The sequence below is a fragment of the Zalophus californianus genome, chromosome 7, assembly GCF_009762305.2.
Source record: "Zalophus californianus isolate mZalCal1 chromosome 7, mZalCal1.pri.v2, whole genome shotgun sequence".
Lineage (NCBI taxonomy): Eukaryota > Metazoa > Chordata > Mammalia > Carnivora > Otariidae > Zalophus > Zalophus californianus.
This window is the reverse complement of record NC_045601.1, coordinates 135,621,073-135,638,904: the sequence shown is the minus strand read 5'-3', so window position 1 is coordinate 135,638,904 and position 17,832 is coordinate 135,621,073. Positions and strand designations below refer to the sequence as shown.

General features: G+C 42.3%; 1 protein-coding gene and 1 long non-coding RNA gene across 14 annotated transcripts in view; one reads left to right on the top strand and one right to left on the bottom strand.

The window, feature by feature from the left end:
* Positions 1–17,832, top strand: part of ATXN1 (ataxin 1) — a 397,428-nt gene that overhangs the window by 126,301 nt on the left and 253,295 nt on the right. The gene's annotated exons all lie outside the window — the stretch shown is intronic.
* On the bottom strand, positions 9,568–11,363 carry LOC113927413. Its single transcript, XR_003521624.2, has 3 exons — positions 11,279–11,363; positions 10,184–10,370; positions 9,568–9,774 (listed from the first exon to the last, which is right to left on the bottom strand). It is a non-coding gene; the product is annotated as an uncharacterized LOC113927413 (long non-coding RNA).

The following is a 17,832-nucleotide window of genomic DNA, read 5'->3' as shown; positions in this document are numbered from 1 at the left end:
TGTCACTTTAACTGAGAATTAACTGTAAAATAACACCCCCGTTACTTTCCATCCCTTTAACTGCCTTCATTTTTCCTGCTGTCACTTTTAAAGATGGCGGCTCTGAGAGCTTAAACTACTTGCCCGTATTCACCCAGCAGGCGAGCTTACCATAAGCGCTGGACTTCAAAACGAGAGCGCCTGACACCAAAGCCCATCCTCCCGCTCCCCTTTTCTGCCTTCTGTCATCTGTCCCTGATGCGACTTTTTTTTTTTTTTTTTTTTTTTTTTTGCATAAGAGCATCTTTCCTCCCCTTCAGATGATCGAATCATAAGTTGTGCAATTCCCTAAACACAGCTTAACGAATAGTTCTGTCCCCTTTTAGGATTACCTTGGTCTTGCACATGCAAAGATTTCCTCCACATTTCAGATTCAGTAAAAACAGTTCTTTGTTTGCCCATATTGCCTTCTCCAGCCATTTTTAGTGCTGTTGTCTAGGCTCCGAGAGCAAAGCCGGTGGGTGAGAGAGCACCAGACAGGACTCGGAGTGCAACGATTTATAGATAACCCGCTGAACTGCCTTATCTCGCAAATGCATGTGTCCCTAGACCATTTCTGATGGCATCTAATGACCTTGCCTGAGCATGTGCTGTCTGGTAATCTGCACTCATTTGTCACTTTCTAGATTTTGTCACTTTCTGCTAGATTTCACTAAAATAACATGGATGGGGAAAGCAAAATAAATATTAGGGAGGCCTGGGATGCTTTATTCTTTTAATTTTCTTTGACTTGTTTGGGGATATGGGAGCTGGCTCTCAAGTTAAAAATAAAACGACTAACATGAGGAGCTGAAGTTGTCATCCTATGTAACAGAAACTCCGATGTTGACGGGGCCCCCGAGAGTTCCCATGTGGTCAGGGAGGAGAGTGTAGTCTTGCAGGACTACATGCTCGGCTGGTGGGTGGAGGAGGCGGTGGTCCTAGGACCTGGGTGTACCGGCTCCCTTTTGGGGGCATCTTCCACAGCCCAGCTGCCTTCCCTTTCCCTGAGTGCTTTGCTCGCCCAGCCGTAAGGCTGTCTGTGCCACGGAAGAGTAAAAGCCTTTTCTGGGACCACACATTGGTCAACTAATTATCAGCAGCCTCTGTTCTCCTAGATCATCTGGCTGCCTTATCAAAGCCATCTCTTTTTGACCATGGTGGACTTCCCGCAGAGCTCAAATGATCTCTGTCGAGGCTGCATATTAACTACTGCTCAAACTTGTCCAAATCCTAGGACATGAGGATCTTAATCTTGGGGTGTGTGTGTGTTGGGGGGGGGAGAAGAGAGAGGGAGAAAGAGTGAGGGAGGAGAAGGGAGTGGGAGGGAAGGAGGGGGGGAGGGAGAAAAAGAGAAGAGGAGGGAAGGAGGGAGGGAGGAAGAGAGAGGAGACAGGGAATGAATATGAATAATGAGCATTTTGTACAACCATCGGAGACTTCTGCTTTTCCTCTGGCAAGGGAATAAGCCCAGACAAAATCTCTTCTATTGTAAAAGTTTGGAGGTGGATACTGTTGCTTTGAAGTCAAAATAATACTAATATTTATTGAGCCCTTATTATGGGCCAGATACCATACGAAGTGCTTTACATACCGTGTAAAATTCAATTGCCACAGCAACCCAGCGAGGTAGTTATTATTATTAGTCCCACTTCATGGAGGAGAAAGTTGAGGCTCAGAGTGGATAAACAATGTGCCCAGGGTTGCAGAGGCTGAGAGTGACGGCACTTTGGATGTGAATCTTAGCAGTCTGACTCCAGAGCCTGTTTCATTGTTTCCCTGGTCACAGAAACGGTGTATATTCATTTTAGAAAACTGGAAATGCAGAAAAGAAGTGAAAGGCAAATCCCCCACAAGATAACCAGGAACATCTTTAGTATTTCCAGTCCTATACCCTCTTTAACTGGGATCATGCTGATTGTACCGTTGGCACACTGCCTTTATCACAGGCGCATGGAAAGGGGAACCCGTCACCATGCCATTTTCAGTCCTGCGTAGCATATGGTATTGCCTATATAGTTTTCCATCTTGTAGGTAACTGTAATTTACACAAATAATCTGATGTATTGAGCATTTAATTCTCCAGAGATTTTGCAGTTCTTAGTAATGCTGTGTTGGACTTCCTCAAACATGTATCTTTTCTGGACATCTCTGCTTGTTTTTTTAGGATACATTTTTAAAACGGGAACTGTGGATTCAAGTAATAGGGGCCTTTATAAGGTTTTAATATATATGATGAAAATACTATATTTTAGCACTCAGTCAGCCATGAAAAGGAATGTCCATGTGTTTGCACTCCTGGTTAGCACTAAGTACTACTGTAATTAAATAACAGAAAAAAATCTCGTCAATTTTGTAAGTTGAAAATTACATCTTGTTTTAATTTTCTTTTGTGTGCGTGTGGTTTTGAGTGAGATGGGACTTTTTTTTCTCATGTTTTGTGTTTTTTTTTATGTATTTTTTAAAACTATGTTCTCTGCTTATTTTTTATTAGGATATATGCTTTTTACTTTTATATATATATGATATATGTTCATTTTAAATAAGGTTAACTCTGTTAATGATGGTACAAATATTTTTCCCACTTTGATATTTTCCTTTGACTTTTATTCATGGTGAATTTGATATACAGATACTGAAAATGCATGTGTAGTCAAACATTTTTTTTTCTTTTATACCTAAAAAAGCCTTCCATGCACCAGGGTCAGATAAATATTCACCTATAATTTCTTCTAGCTCTTTTATTGTCTCATAGTTTATATTTAGAACTTATTTTGATGTGTGATCTCAGGCATGAGGATCAAATGAATCTTGCCAAATAGCTCATCAGTTTTCGCACGCCATTTATTTAATACTCTTTTACCCTACTGATAGGAAACGCCACCTTTATTATGTACTAGGTACTTTTATGAACTTGGTATCTTTCTGAACTTTATATTCTATTCTCTCCATCTTTGTAGTTTGGTGTTTCAGTTTGGATTCTATGGCTTTCATAGTGTTTAACATGTGCACTCTTAGATTCCTCCATATGACTTTCTTTTTCCTAAAGTCCTTAGCTATTTTTACCGATTTATTCGTTTATTCTGCCATGCAAACATGAGGCTAATTTGGTCATATCTTTTTAAAATAAATGTTAATAGTCATAGATTACATTTTAATCTAGAGAGAATCGAAGTCTTTATACTTTTGCAAGTTTTGATCCACGTATTAAGTCTTACTTAAGACTTGTATTGCCTGCCTTAGTCAAGCATTGTCTATTTTCATAGGATTTGAGTATTCTTGTTTAAGTTTTCCTTAGAGATTTTATAGTGTTGGTTACAATTGTGCACTTGATCTTTATTTCTCTTATGTTTTCAGTTTATTGCTTGTTTATAGGAAAACTCTCTCCCTCCCTCTCTCTCTCTCTATATATATATATGCATATGTATATGTATATAAAACACATATATAAATATATGTGTACATGTACATCTCCTAATAACTGGCCATCTTATTGACCTTACAAAGTTGCAGTAGTGTTTCTGCTAATTCCCTCAGATGGTCTAAATAGGCAATAATAGCATTTCTTTTGGCGGGGGGAGGGGAAGAGGGAGAATCCCAAGCAGGCTCCATGCCCAGCCCAGCATAGAGCTGCACACCTGGCTCGATCTCACAACCCTGAGATCATGACCTCAGCCAAAATCAAAAGTCGGAAACCTAATTGACTGAGCCACCCAGGTGCCCCAATAATAGCTTTTCTAATAATGGAAATATTGTCTCCTACACTGTAATGTTTTTAATTTTCATTTTTTTTTCTTCTAGAGTAACCCAATGCCATGTTAAATAACAATGGTAGATCCAGGTACACTGACTTCATTCCTGAATTTAATTACTGACTCTTTCTGTTTAACTTCTAATATGATGTTGGCTATTGGTTTATGGCAGATATCTTTTATTATGACAAATAAGTAGCATTCTATTCTGATTTTCAATACCCCTTCCCACAGAATATTTTTTTAAATGTCTTTTCAGCATTTTTAACAATGATAACTTTTTCTATTGAATCAGTGATGCTGTGAATGGCATTATGTAAACCCTGTATCATGTCCATGCCTGGAAGCTTTGAAATTACTTGTCCCCCAAATTATTTAACTCAGGTCCTTTTTCTGTTGTATTACAAAAGCCCACCCCCCTGCCTCTGCGCAACACACACAATATTTTTCTACAGTAATTTTTCTGGTCAAGATTTTTACTTCTCGAATTAATATTCAAGACATTAACTTTTCTACAGTATCTGCCATTTCCGTATTTAAAATTTTATTAACATAGAGTCAAATTTTACATATTCTTAAAATTAAAAAATATCCTTAATGTTTTTGTTTTATTCTACTTCTCCTTTTTAATTTGGTCTAGTTGTTCATTCTTTGGAACATTAGATTAACTAGCAGTAAATGTATTCTAGTCTTGGGATATTTTTCCCAGAACCCTGGGATCGTGACCTGAGCTGAAGGCAGACGCTTAACTAACTGAGCCACCCAGGTGCCCCTTGGGACTTACAGTGTTAACATTTCTTTTGAATGTACCCCTTGTCAGTAAACACTGATACTCCTGTTTAAATGCTTTAAATATTTAATTCTGATTTTATTTTAATGTATCACTTTTTTTTAAAGTTCCATTTTATTTATTTTTTTTTATGCTTTTATTTAAGTAATCTCTATGTCCAAGGTGGGGCTTGAACTCACAACCCCAAGACCAAGAGTCACACACTTTACCAACTGAGCCAGCCAGGCGCCCTTAACATACTGCTTTTCAATGTGCAATTTCCTGGTGTTCCTTTGCCCCAATCCTCTTTCTCTTCACTATTATAGGTTTCTTCCAGAAAGCATAGAAGTCATTCTTATTTATGACTGCACCAGAAATTCTTTTACTTCTTAAAAGAGAATTAATACCTATCTTCAGTGTTGATCTACTTGTTCTCATTCTTGTCATAGTTTTATTCTTTTTCCTTTTATGATTCCTTAATGTTTCCACCATTTTCCATTTCCATGTGATAAGAGAGATTCTCTGACAGTTTTCAAGTTACAATGTTTAATTTTTCAGTTCTCTTCTTAAATTTGAAAAAAAAAATGATCTGTATTTCTTCTATATGAACAATGTCAAGAAGCTTGTTGACCATACCTTCTTCTCTTTGTGACAGATGAGATTAACATGTCTTTGTTCTCCTTTGGGGTTCTTCTTCCTTTTAAAAAAAATAGATGTATAGATATTTTGATTCAGCTGATCATTATTTTTTAAATGTTTGCAAATTTTCTTGTAAGAATTATCTAGATAACCTGTATTGTTCTCTAACTACATTCAGTTGTTTGCCATTTCTATGGTGTGATTACATTTTTTTTAAAGATTTTATTTATTTATTTGAGAGCAAGAGAGAGAGAGAGAGCACAGGCGGGGTAGGGGCAGAGGGAGAGGGAGAAGCAGACTACCCACGTCGTGGGGCTCCATCCCAGGACCCTGGGGTCATGACCTGAGCCGAAGGCAGATGCCTAACCGCTTAACCGATGGAGCCACCCACGTTCCCCTTGTTCGAATTCTTGTATCAACATCCTTTGCTGTCAGAGCTATGCAGTTAGTCGCTTGCTTTCTTCTGTTGCCAACTAGAAGTCTAAGGCCAACCTGATTTTTCTTCCATCTTAGTGACCTGGGTACCTATATTTTTTTCCTTCCTCATGTGATGCTAGCAATCTTATTTTGACCTCAGAATTCAAAAGTTTCACTGCAAAGTAAATAGAAGACAGTTTTCCTTAATTTATATATGTGCATATGGAGATGTACCTATGTCTGTTTTCATTCCCTTGTTTTCTCGTACAGAGTGAGCTTTTTTTTTTTTTCATTGTCTGGGAACCAGGTATTTTTTCAGTTCAGAAAATTTTTCTTACATGGTATCTGTAATAATTGCTTCTGTGATGTTTGTTCTGATTACTCCAGGAACCACAAATATCTATATCTTGGCTTCCTCTTCCGTCTTCAATATCCATTATCATCTACCTTTTTGTCTTTTTGCTCTGCATTTGGTATGGTTTTTTAAAGTTTGTTCTTCACGTCACTGATTTGACTTTTGAGTGTTGTCTTTCCTTGTTATTGGCCCTAAAGTAGCTTTAAATTATACTTTTGAAAATTGACAATTGAAAACATTCCTAATTATTTTTTTTATTTCAGTCAGTTTCTTTTTGGTCTCTTATCTTAATCTTTCATGTCCTGTTCCAGAGTCTGGGTTTTCTTCCCCCTCCCCCCCCCCTTTTTTTTGGCAAGCAGAAATCACATCCGTTTTTTTAAGATTTTATTTATTTATTTGAGAAAGAGAGAGCACAAGAGCATGAACAGGGGGAGGGGCAGTGAGAGAAGGAGAAGCAGACTCCCCACTGAGCAGTGACTGCCCCCCTCCCCAATGTGGGGCTCAATCCCAGGACCCTGGGATCATGACCTGAGCCAAAGACAGACGATTAACCGGCTGAGCCACCCAGGTGCCCCAAGCAAAAATCACATCTTGTTTGAAACTTATTTCTATTTCCAGTAGTAACTTTTTTTCAAAGTTCTCTTATTCCTTCATTTCTTGGATGTTTTATGTTGTATTATCAACAAGTCGTTATCGGCCCAATGTTGCATAGTTTTGGCTTACTCATCATTGAATGGTTAAAGGTCTAGCCCAGCCTGGAACTTGTTCTTCAAAGATCCCATACCTTCTGGAAAAGATAAGATTCCTTCTCTCAATCGGAAGCTGGAGGCTTGGTTAAAATTTACCAAGTGACATATGTGGTCTAGCAGCTGTGCAGACTGGGAGGGAGCTGGGGCCATGGGCACTTTCTGTTTGTTGTTGTTCTTCTTTGCAGGGTTTCTGCTTTGTGTCAGGTGAAGCCACTTAATGCAATAGTTTCCTGGTCCTAGATTTCTCCCTGACTCTACTCTCACTCCACATACCCTGTGTGATGCTGACTGAATGCATCTGGTGTCAGGGCCCTTGCTATGCAGGGAGACCACCCACCAAGGTAGGGTAACCTTGGTCATGGTGGTGCTTATGCTAGGTTCTTCTACTCTTGTACCTTCTGACTGCCTGTGATCCAGAGCCCAGCTAGTAGCTTTGTTTCCTACCAGCTATCACTTCCAGCTTTCATTCCTTCAGTTTAGGATGGTACTCACAAGTTTCTGTCAGGATCTCTGCTTGTTTTCTCCTCAACAGTGCTGCAGTACTTTCTCAAGGAGAATCACAAGTCCCATCTGTGGATCAGCCTTTTACATTACACTTTTTATGTTCTATCAAGCAAAAATGTCTTTAAAATGACGGCATGTGTCTGGTGCCCTGCTCTATTTTCCAGCACAGACTGTGCATATTTTCTCCTATATTTACATTCTTTGGTTAGTGATGTTGAGATTGATGCAGAGTGGGGTAGGGGGAGAGCCTTCTTGAAGAAAATCTGGTATTTAGGAGCGCCTGGCTGGCTCAGTCGGTGGAGTGTGTGACTCTTGATCTCAGGGTCATGAGTTCCAGCCCCACGTTGGGTGTAGAGATGACTTAAAAATAAAATCTTAAAAAAAAAAAGGAAATCTGAAATTTAAAGACTTAAATTTAAATTTCCAAAACACAGATGGAGAGGACTGTGAATTTTATAAAACATGTATGAAGTTCTCCTAAATAATGAACTCCCCCAGGACACCTAGCACATAAAGTGATTTATAAAAGTTAGGCTTACACGTAAACTGTCAGACACACAGTCTTTGTTTATAGTGATCTACACCTGTATCTCTGTAATAGTCCGCACGAGTGTGAAGCTGAATGTTCCTGTTAGGTACAGAAGGACACCCAAGTGGCAGCCAGTCACTTTCCCTGCGATAATGCTCGTTTCACCCTTGGACTTTTCCTGGCAGCATGGGTTCTGGTTTTTCAGCCTAGAACGTGATTGTTTCACCCCAGAAGCTTCAGTGATCCTTGCAGGACCTCTCCTACTAGGGAGAGCAAGCATGCCAGCATATTTTAAGGAAACAAAGAACAATAGCGTCCCATGTCTTTGAATAAGAGTGGAGAAATCGTTCTTTCCACATCTGAACACAATGTCGTCAAAAGCAACAAAATAGTAGCAAAGCGCACAGGGGTAGAGGATGGATTGGCCAGGGGCTTAATGGGTCCGAGGAACTTTATTTAGTGACTTGCATTTTCTTTCCTTCACTGATCCAGCTTCAATCATTGTCAACAAAGATGGCTCAGAAAAAGAGACAGCTTGGAGAGAGAGGCGGGAGGGCAAAGGAGGGAGGAAAGGACAGAGAGGGAGGGAGTGGGAGAAGACATAGGTAGAGCTGGTTTGCTTGCTTGCTGGAATATCCAGGTCACAGATGATTCTGGAACAGAGGGAGGGCAGCCTGCTGGAGCTCTGTGAAAGGACCTGGACTCAATGCTGTGGCTTGTAGGCCGAGTCAGTGGCCCCTGTGGAAATGTCACTGTGCACCTTGCAGTTCGGGCTGGAGATCGATTTTTAACTTAAGACACAAACTCCTGACTTTTTTTCCTATGAGACTTTAATCTCTCATTTACTGATAAAATTATATATGGGGAGGAGACGTGATAAGAAAACAGATGAAGAATCCTGCACCAATCCCTCACCCTGGGTTGAGGGGCCTTTGTCTGTAGAGTGAGCTGCTTCCTGTTCTCTGCCGCCTGGCACGTCAGACCAGCTCATGGATCCCCAAAAGTGCATGTTGTGAGGTGCAGTCCTGCAGTTGACCACCTTAGTACGCCTGATCGATGTCTTTGAGATTTTGGATGGGAAAAATGGACAAGGAGCCATCATTACAGATTTAAGAAGGAATGAATGCGGGGATACCCTTGACCTAAGGTATCTTTGTTTCCTGTGAACACATTTTGATGTAAAGCAAGGGGTGGTACCAAATGATAGACCATGGTTGCATGAGGCAGATGGGGACATTTTTATGTGTTTTGACATGTCAGATGGAAACACACCTGGCTCCTGCAAGTCCCCCTTAGATTTCCCACCCCAGACACTGACAGACAATATACTTTGAAATCGCACATGAATGTGACACTGACACATTGGAATTTGCTTTCCATGGTTATCCATGAACTAACACATCCCTGGCCTTGGAAACACCTTTCACATCCAGGTATCCACCACCTGTTTAATGCTGCGGCTTTCTTAGTTGCCTTGACTGATTACTGAATGTTGATTGAGCATATGTACCGTGCAAGGTGTTCTTAATATATAATTTCATCTCATGTCACAACTCATTTGAATAAGTATCATCATCATGCCCGTTTTGTGGTTAAGCGAATATAGACTTGGAAAGTTTCTGTAACTTGTCCTAGGCCACATAGCTAGTAAGCTTTGACGCTCATCCCAGGGTCTCTGACTTGATCACCTACATTTTTTTTCTACTGCACTGTACTGACTCTTGATTTTTTTACAGAAGAGAGGCTAAGTTTCTTCTAAAGATCATGTCATCCCAAAGTCACTTAACTGAGAGTTCCAGCATCTCTCCTCCTGAGCATCATACCTGTTTCCCATGTGTCTTGAATAATCCTGATTTGTGAGCAAATAAATGGTCTTACAGAAGGAGGGGGAGGGGACTGTGTCCCCACAGTGTTGTCGAAGCACAGAGCATTGTAAAGATAAGCCCCGAAGGGGTGCAGGATCATGAGCTGTATCCCCAGCTCTGTTCTAAGCTAGTTCTCTGTGGCTTTGGGAAAGCCATGCCCTCTCCATGTTTCCACACCTGTGAAATGAAAGGGTGAGAGTAAGGGATCTCCCTCAGGTCCATTCTAGTGCTCAGCTTCTGCAGTTAATATGCACCAGAAAATAGGAAGCCTGAACAATATGAAAGAGAATTTAGCGCTGTCATAAAATGGAACATACACAGTGAGTTAATGGAACACATGGTTCATGTTACAATTCACTGATACTGTGCCCCATGGTAATTGGCTATTAGTGGGAGCAGTTCACATAAGTGACTATAATTTGTATTACTTTTACACAATTAAAACATTTTTAATCATTTTTCACTCCTTGGTTTGTGGACTAATGTCTATAATTAGTGGGTTTTCTTTCTTCTGATGTGATACATAATATGATACATAATGTCTACGTGTGTAATTTACATATAACTTAGACATCCTGGGTCTCACCTTCTCACCCTTGGGCTTCTCTGTATCCTCCCTCCTCTTCCAAAACCAAAGTGTGAAGCATTTTCATTATCCCATTATTCTTTATCTCTTTTTACTGAGAGGCTCTTGGGAAGCATTTGCAACTGTTCCCCATTGCTCAGATCTGGTTAAAGGGCCTTTACCAATCTCCCCTTCATAGAGTCTTATCCTAGGAGAGCACCAGACAAGGAGACCCCTGGTTTGTGGATTCAGCTTCCATGGCCCTTCCCACCAGGTCCTGTTCTTTTTGGGGGAGATTGTGCCTCCTGATGCCAACCTAGAAAACGCTGGAGCAGACCCAGGGACCAATGGGGACTCAGCCCGCGTCCCTCATGTTACAGCTGTGTTGCCTGCACGCATCCCACATGCTGCCTGCCCTGAATCTTGCCTGTGGGTGCCGCCTCTGCCCTCATCCCTTCTCTAGCCTGGATGCCTCTTTGCCCCGTAACTTCCTCCCGCTGGTATCCTGTTTGCCCCGCTTGGCATTCTAAGCCTCACCTGCTTCTCCTGCCTGTTCTGTTCTTGTGGTCATGCCCTCTCCTGCCTCTCTAAACCTCTGCCACAGAGTTTACATGTGATTTGTGAAACTCAACTCAAGACATCCCAACAAAGCCTGAGTCAAGCCTAGGGCTTCGGTGAGCTCACCCCATTTATGGTGGGGTGGGGCCTCTCTTCCTGCTGGGTCACCTGCACATCTCAAAACTTGCCTTTCCTTGTGGAAATTTGTTTTAAATTATGCTCTGGCTGCCAGAGGCTCAAGGCTGGCTAAACTCAATTGTGGGGCTGTTGGAGGTACCCCCCTGAAAATTCTATTACTGGATGGAAGGTGGGGGCTGGGAAGAGGAGGGGGCGCCGTGAGGACTGGTGCTGTATCCCTAGAATCCTGGCTTCCCGGGGTGGCGGGGGACATGGGGGCCTGAGAGGAGAGGTATAGGGAAGGGTTTAGATGCCCTCAGGCAGGAAAAGAGCCAGAGAAAAGAATGGTGTCTGAGAGAATGACTAGTCCCAGGCCTGCCTTTAGGGGGCGCCTGGCTCCAGGGCCATAAGCTCTGAAACTGGTAAGAACCAGGCCCTCACCAGTTCCCTGTGATTCTGGGTAGATGGCCTTTAGATGTGGCAGCATCAGCCCCGGGGGGCTGCACCCACCTACACCGGGGAACCCCAGTGTTCCTTCTGGGGGCAGTGTATAGTCTTTAAGATAGCAATGTGCCAGCCACTTTATATTCATGATCTCATAATTAGCATATCATTACATTGTATTGTAATCATTCCTACTTCACAAAGGCATAACTAAGGCTCCCAGAGTTTGCCCATGGTCATAGCAGAGTATGACCCCAGCTTGTGATTTCAACGTGTTTCTGTCATTATGGTGGGCCTTAAAATGAAGTGAAATCAGCTTTTATTTATTTTTTTTGAAATCAGCTTTTAAAAATAAGAGAGTTACTGTAATTTATCTCCCTATTCAGAATGTTGGCTAATGGCCTATGCTGGAATTTAAAGGAAAGTAAAACTTTCGATTCTTCAGTTTAAAAAATCAAAAGTTTTAAAGGACAAGTATTTTTCAGAGGGCAAAACACTGACCCGAGTATATTCATATTGAAACAATGTGTTTCACTGGTGTTAATGTTGACAGGATAGAAGTGGGAAAGTGTTTCAGAGCAGAAACCCCTGGGGCCTGAAGGGAAGGCACCTTGTGGGGGCCAGAGGGGAAGGATCCTGTAGACAAACTTTACCTACTTTACAGTTTGGGTGAGGACAGCTCTGCTCCACCTTCCCCTGGGATCAGAAAAAAGACATTAAGCCAGTTCCTTGGCTTCTGCTTAGCTCACAAAGGACAGTTTAGTGTGGGGGTAATATTCATTCCTTGAATTCCCTTGGCGTGGATTTTGAAAACTTTTAAGATTTATGGATTAGTTGAGAACCCTCACTCTGAAATGCATGAGAATTTTCTTCTTGCAAAATAGATTCCACTTGGACAAAATCTCCTGGTTGTACTTCTCCTCTTGAGTTATTGAAACAAATAGATTTTAAGTGTCTGGCTGGCTCTCCACTGCATCCTGTTAGAAGGTCAGAATGGAAAAAGATGGGTGTTAGCAGTGCTGCGGGAAGAATAAACTCGAAGCCCCCTGGGGAACCTTGGAACTCCATGTCTCATCCAGTATCCTGCAGGCACATTTTTTTTTCTTCCTCTCGGTATAAAATCAAACTGAGCAGTTTGCTCTAGTTTGCTCTCCGTGCCTCATTAGAGTGAAGACGTTAATATTAGGAATTTTGTGTTCAGTTTTAGCCTTTTGATGGGGGTTTTTCTTTCTTTTCCTTTTTTTTTTTTTTTTTCCTCCTTTTTGGACTACCTGTGTAATTTCAGGAACAAGCCCGGCTTTGTTATGCTTCCTTAATCTTACCTCACCTGGCCTAGATAACATGCATTCCAAATTGAATTGAGAGTTTGCAATGAGGCAGCTAAGCAACAGGCTCTAACAGCTGGGTCATTTTCTAAGAATCAAAGGAGGTGGCTTCAGTTTCCAGGTCTGGCTTTGGCCTGCTCGATGAGAGCTGACATTTAACTTGTCTCAGCCTGTGCACTTGGGGATGATTAAAGTGGCTGCCTGATTCATAACTTATAGGTGATTATACTTGTAAAGTATTTGGAGGCCCTCTTCTTTCATTCATTTATTCAAATAAACATTTGTTGTTGAATGAATGGTGACTTTGATTTAAAAACACTACAGATATAAAACACGGGCAGTTTGTAGATAGCAATCTTTTTTATTTGCTCTCCTAAAGGAATTTCATTACCAAATCCTCGTGAATCTTGAACCTCGAGAAGAATAATCCTTTCCTTTGTTGGAGTTTTAAATTTAGAATAATCAGACAATAGTGAAGCATTCTGTTCAAAGCATTCCTTTTAGGCTACCCATTTATTATACACTGCTCTTAAGAAGAGATGAATTTGATTAGCGTTGAACATTCAAGTCGGTGTTTTTGCATTGCTAATACTGGGGAGAAATTTTCAAAAAGTTGTTCCTGCTGTTTAATATTATTATATAGTCAACTTTTAATTATCTGTACTGATGGAATATAATCAGCGATGTGTATACTCCACAATCATTTCCCTTGGCTTTGGGAAGCAAGCATTGTATGATGCTTTTATTTACCTTCCATTATGGTTTTGCTCAGACTAGTATTAGAATTGTGCCACATTCTTTGTGCACACAGCTGATCATAGAAAGGAAGAATGAAAAGCCCAAAAGTGTACCAGGGGGTTAGGGAAAGGTCAACTGGAATTAAAAACATTTATTACAGATAATACACAGAATGAATGATCCCAAGATTATTCATCTTGATTATTAAATAGAAACTAATGGCCCTTCATTCACAGCAATTGCCTAAGGAGAAAAAAACCCACAATAAACCACTTACAAGTTTTCTGTGTACTGTTCTATTATTGTTTCTTCCTTTTGTATTTTGAAATTTTGTAAAAGCAAACCTGCTTAAGTCACCCCAGTAACCTGGCAGCAGTAAATGCTGTCAGATCTGTGACCTCCAAAGCATGTTGTGCACACCGCTGGGGCTCCAGGTAGGCCTTTTGGGGGAGGAGAAGGGCTATAGGAGTCTTGACCTATTAATGTTTCTAAATAATGTCACTGTTACTTGTATTAGCGGTTACTGTTTATTACTAAAAATACCTCCTCCCTTTTTGTCATTCAGGCTAAGCTTGTTTTTATGGGTAGCAGTTATAGAAGGGAATTTTTGGAGGGTTTGTCTTCTGCATAGTGGCCTTCTGGATTTCAAAGGTCTTCTCAGAAAAATATATTTCTGCATCAGCCTGCTCTAGAGCCCCTCCCCTTTTTTAGCCCTGTGTGGCTCATTCACCTGAGAGATGGTGAAATTGCTTAGTTCGTGCTTTGGAAACCAACGATGGCTGGCTCTTCAGTGTGAGCAAAGGGATGATCCGTAAGCATGAAGGTGTGGACACACAGGAAAAGAAAAGCATCTTTGGCAAGACAGTTTGGTGTGGGGCCAGTCCTTGGTAACTCAGGAGGAAGGTCTCCAGCCCCGCTCACCTGGCCTGCAGGTCAGTGGAATCTGGTTGCTATTGTTGAGCGTCAGCACGTTGGAAATTGCACTTGGTATCTTCTGCTGGCTTGCCCTCCTGCCATCTGGTTAGAGCTTCACCTGCTTCCTCTCCCTTGCAGGTGATGCTGTAGTACAGCTGTTCAGATGCACCCCAACACCTCATCACCCCAGCTGGACACCAAGCAAGGGAGAGCCTTGGGAGGGGTGAGGTGTGGCTCTTTGGTGGAGGCTAGTTTCTGAGTTCATGTTCTTGCCAGCCAGTCGGCATTGCAAATACCTGTCAGCCTGCAGCCACCACATGCCCTGGAGCAGAGCTGATCTCACATTTGGGAAACAGACTCTGTTACCTGGCCCCAGGTCCCCTGCTCTCCTGCTGCCCTCCATCCCCATCTTTGCTGACATTCGCATCATTTCCACATCCAGGAGCCAGCGTCCTTGTGTTGTTCTCACTTATTCCCTTGTTCTGACCTGCTCTGTACAAAAGGAGAGGAAAACCAGTGTCCGAATGTCTGCTCCCTGTGTGGTTTGGGCCACATACTTTTATATACATAATTGAACTTTAGCTTTGCACCAGCTTTCTGAGACAGGTGTTTGTCTCATTTCACAGCTGATGAACTTGAGAGTCAAGCTAATAAATAACTTCCCCAAAGTTACAGAGCTGGAAAGTGGTAAAACTAAGATTAATACTCAGCTTTGATTCAAAATCTTTTCTCTTTCTCTAAGGGTGTGTGTGTGTATTCCTTTTTTTTTTTTTTTTGTAATATTCCACTTCCCAGGTTTATTACTGCATTTAAAGACAAAGAGAATCTTTAAGCCAAAGGAAAGATTCTAATTATAGAGTTTCAGGTATCAGTGAGTTGTTGGAGGGCTGTGGTCTTAAAACCATACCACACTGGCAGCCAGCCCCTGCAAGGTGTGACAAGCCCTGTCACATGCATCAAAGCATCATTCTTGATGGACTCTACTTCCTTTACTGAATCCTAGCCTCCTTGCTTCTATTTCTAAGCCCTGTGGAGAACTCAGTTGCTTCTCTGTTGGGAGCGCAAATATTTTACTTCCAGCCTCCTCTCTCACAGTGGATTTGGATTTGGCAGCACTACATTTAGGAATAGGCTTCCCCTTCCATTGAAAGTAGCTTTATGCTGTTTATCAGGGGGCCGCGAGAGACGGTCCTCCCAAAGAAACATTTTCCTGCCTCGCTGCCGTAATGGTGACCAGAAGGTGCGGTCCCTACATGCGCAGCAGGGCTAAGGGGCGTGGGCGAGCACATCCGTCTTGTACCCTGGAGACACCCGCCGCTGACGAAGTTCCCTTACAGAGCCCAAAGGAATTTTCCTCCTTCCACCGGAGGTGTTTATAACCTCTAATTTGCTCACCATGCCTCTTGTAGAAAGGGGTAGGAGCTGAAGCCACTGGCAGGCTGCCACCGAGCCGCTGCGGGCTCGCGTCCCAGAGAGCGGTGGCGCTCCCGCGTGGGTGCTGGCATGCAGATGGGGCGGGCGGAGCGAGGCCCGAGCCGCCGCGGCCCGGCCCCGCCCCGCGGCCCGGCCCCGCCCCGCGGCCCGACCCCGCCCCGCGCCCCGGAGGTGTGCGCCTCGGCCTCGCGGGCAGCCAATCAGGCAGCGGGGCGTGGCCGCAAGGCGCGGGGAGGAGGAGCTGAGATGAACGTGTGGGTGGGTGGCCCCGCTTGTTGGAACAGCTCCTTTGCGAGACCTAATAATAAATGTTGAGTTTTGTTTTTTTTTTTTGGACTCTGTGCCTGACAGTGAAGGGCATAGCCCTTGCTGGAGATGTGTCCTCATACAGGCTCTGCCTTGGGAAAGGGGCTCTTCTGTGTCCCTGTGGAAACCTCCACCTGCCGCTGTGGGCCTGGAAGTGGGCTTTGACCTCATTCCCGGTAGGAGTTTAAGGGGATGGGAGGAGAACTAATTAGTTCCTCATTAAGCACTTACCACGAAGTACAGTAATTCTCCTGAAAAGGTAATCTAGTCGCGGAATAAAAACCAGACACACTTGCAACATCGGAATACAGAATCATTTTAAAATAAAAGCTTCTTGTAGTTGTGGAAAGTGGTTGTGTTTTAATAGGGTCTTTACGTAATGGTGTTACAAAGGGATCCTTTAAAATAGGATTTTAAGGGCACCTGCCTGGCTCAATGGGTAGAGCATGCGACTCTTGATCTGGGGTTTGTGAGTTCGAGCCCCACTTTGTGTGTAGAGATTACTTTAAAATCTTTAAAAAAGAAATAAAAAAGTAAAATGTAATTTTAATATTTTTGCCCATGTTGAAAGTTGTCTCGTAATCTGGAGTTTCACCTGAGGTTACAGACACATTTTTTTTTTTAACCCCATCCTATTTGTGGGCATCCAACACCAGATACTAAATATCACAATAGGATTGCTTTGTTTACCGTGCTTTACCTAGAAAAAGGAGAGGCTCACTCTTTTTTTTACACTGCTGGCTAGGTTCCAGCTTACTGGCCTAAAAAGTGAAGGCACCACCAGTGTAATATAAGGCCCCTTGACCCTACTTAATTAAAACTGTGAGAGAATATAATAAGCAGAAGAGTTCGCTGTAGATGCAAAACAAACAAACAAAACCCCACAAAACTCTAATAGGTTTATTACTTTTTATCACATCTAGTGTTTCAGAGACATCCATCTGAAGGTCTCTGATTCTCCTTCTCCCCCAGGCTGCCTGCCTCTCACACATTTCATTGCTTGTTGGGGTTAACCAGTAAGAAAGAGACCAAAATGGAGAAAAAATGCAGCAACATGGTCAGGATAATTTAAATTCAGATAGTGGTTACTACCCATAACGGATGCTGTGGGGAAGAAAGCTGTTGACAACAATATCGGCCAAAAGCTATGTTTCACACACCTCCGTTCGTGTAAGTTATAGAAGGTAGACTACTTCCTCTCGGGATTTACATCACTGTCTGCTATGGAGTTATGGTGCCCCTTGTTACTGTTCCAGCAATAAGAGGTTCTGTTCATTGTCTTCTTTGCCTCTCCTCATGCCCTTTATTTGCTCGCTCTCCACTGAGACCCAGCCAGGTCTGTTGCTACTGGGTGGGGAAAGATACAGAGCTGGTAGCGTGGCATTCACACTCTGAGCCAGGACCAAAGGTCAGTAGCCTCAAGCTCTGATCTTGGTCTTTTGGAGAGGGAAGAAACCTTTGCCTCTATGCCTACACCTGTCAAAATCGAATTACAAAGATTTTAAAAATTTTGCTATTCTAAAATAAAAGCTAATAAAGCTTTTCTTCATCTCTTTTGCTTATCTATTCTTTTCTCTCTAATATTGAAGGAAATAAAGTATTCTCTCAATTTGGCCTAGTTTTGTGTCTTTTAGGTTATCACATGACTTCCTGTTCCAAGTGGGCAGTTTTGGTCCCTGGAACCAAATGTATTCTAGAGAGCCTTCTTTGACACCTTTGGTAGCCACCTTGCTTAAGAATTAAACAATTGGGAAGTAAAGCCATGAGGAACCTTCAGATTATTTATCCTTGTCCAATCTAAATTATCCGTTAAGGCCACATTTGAAGGTGGAG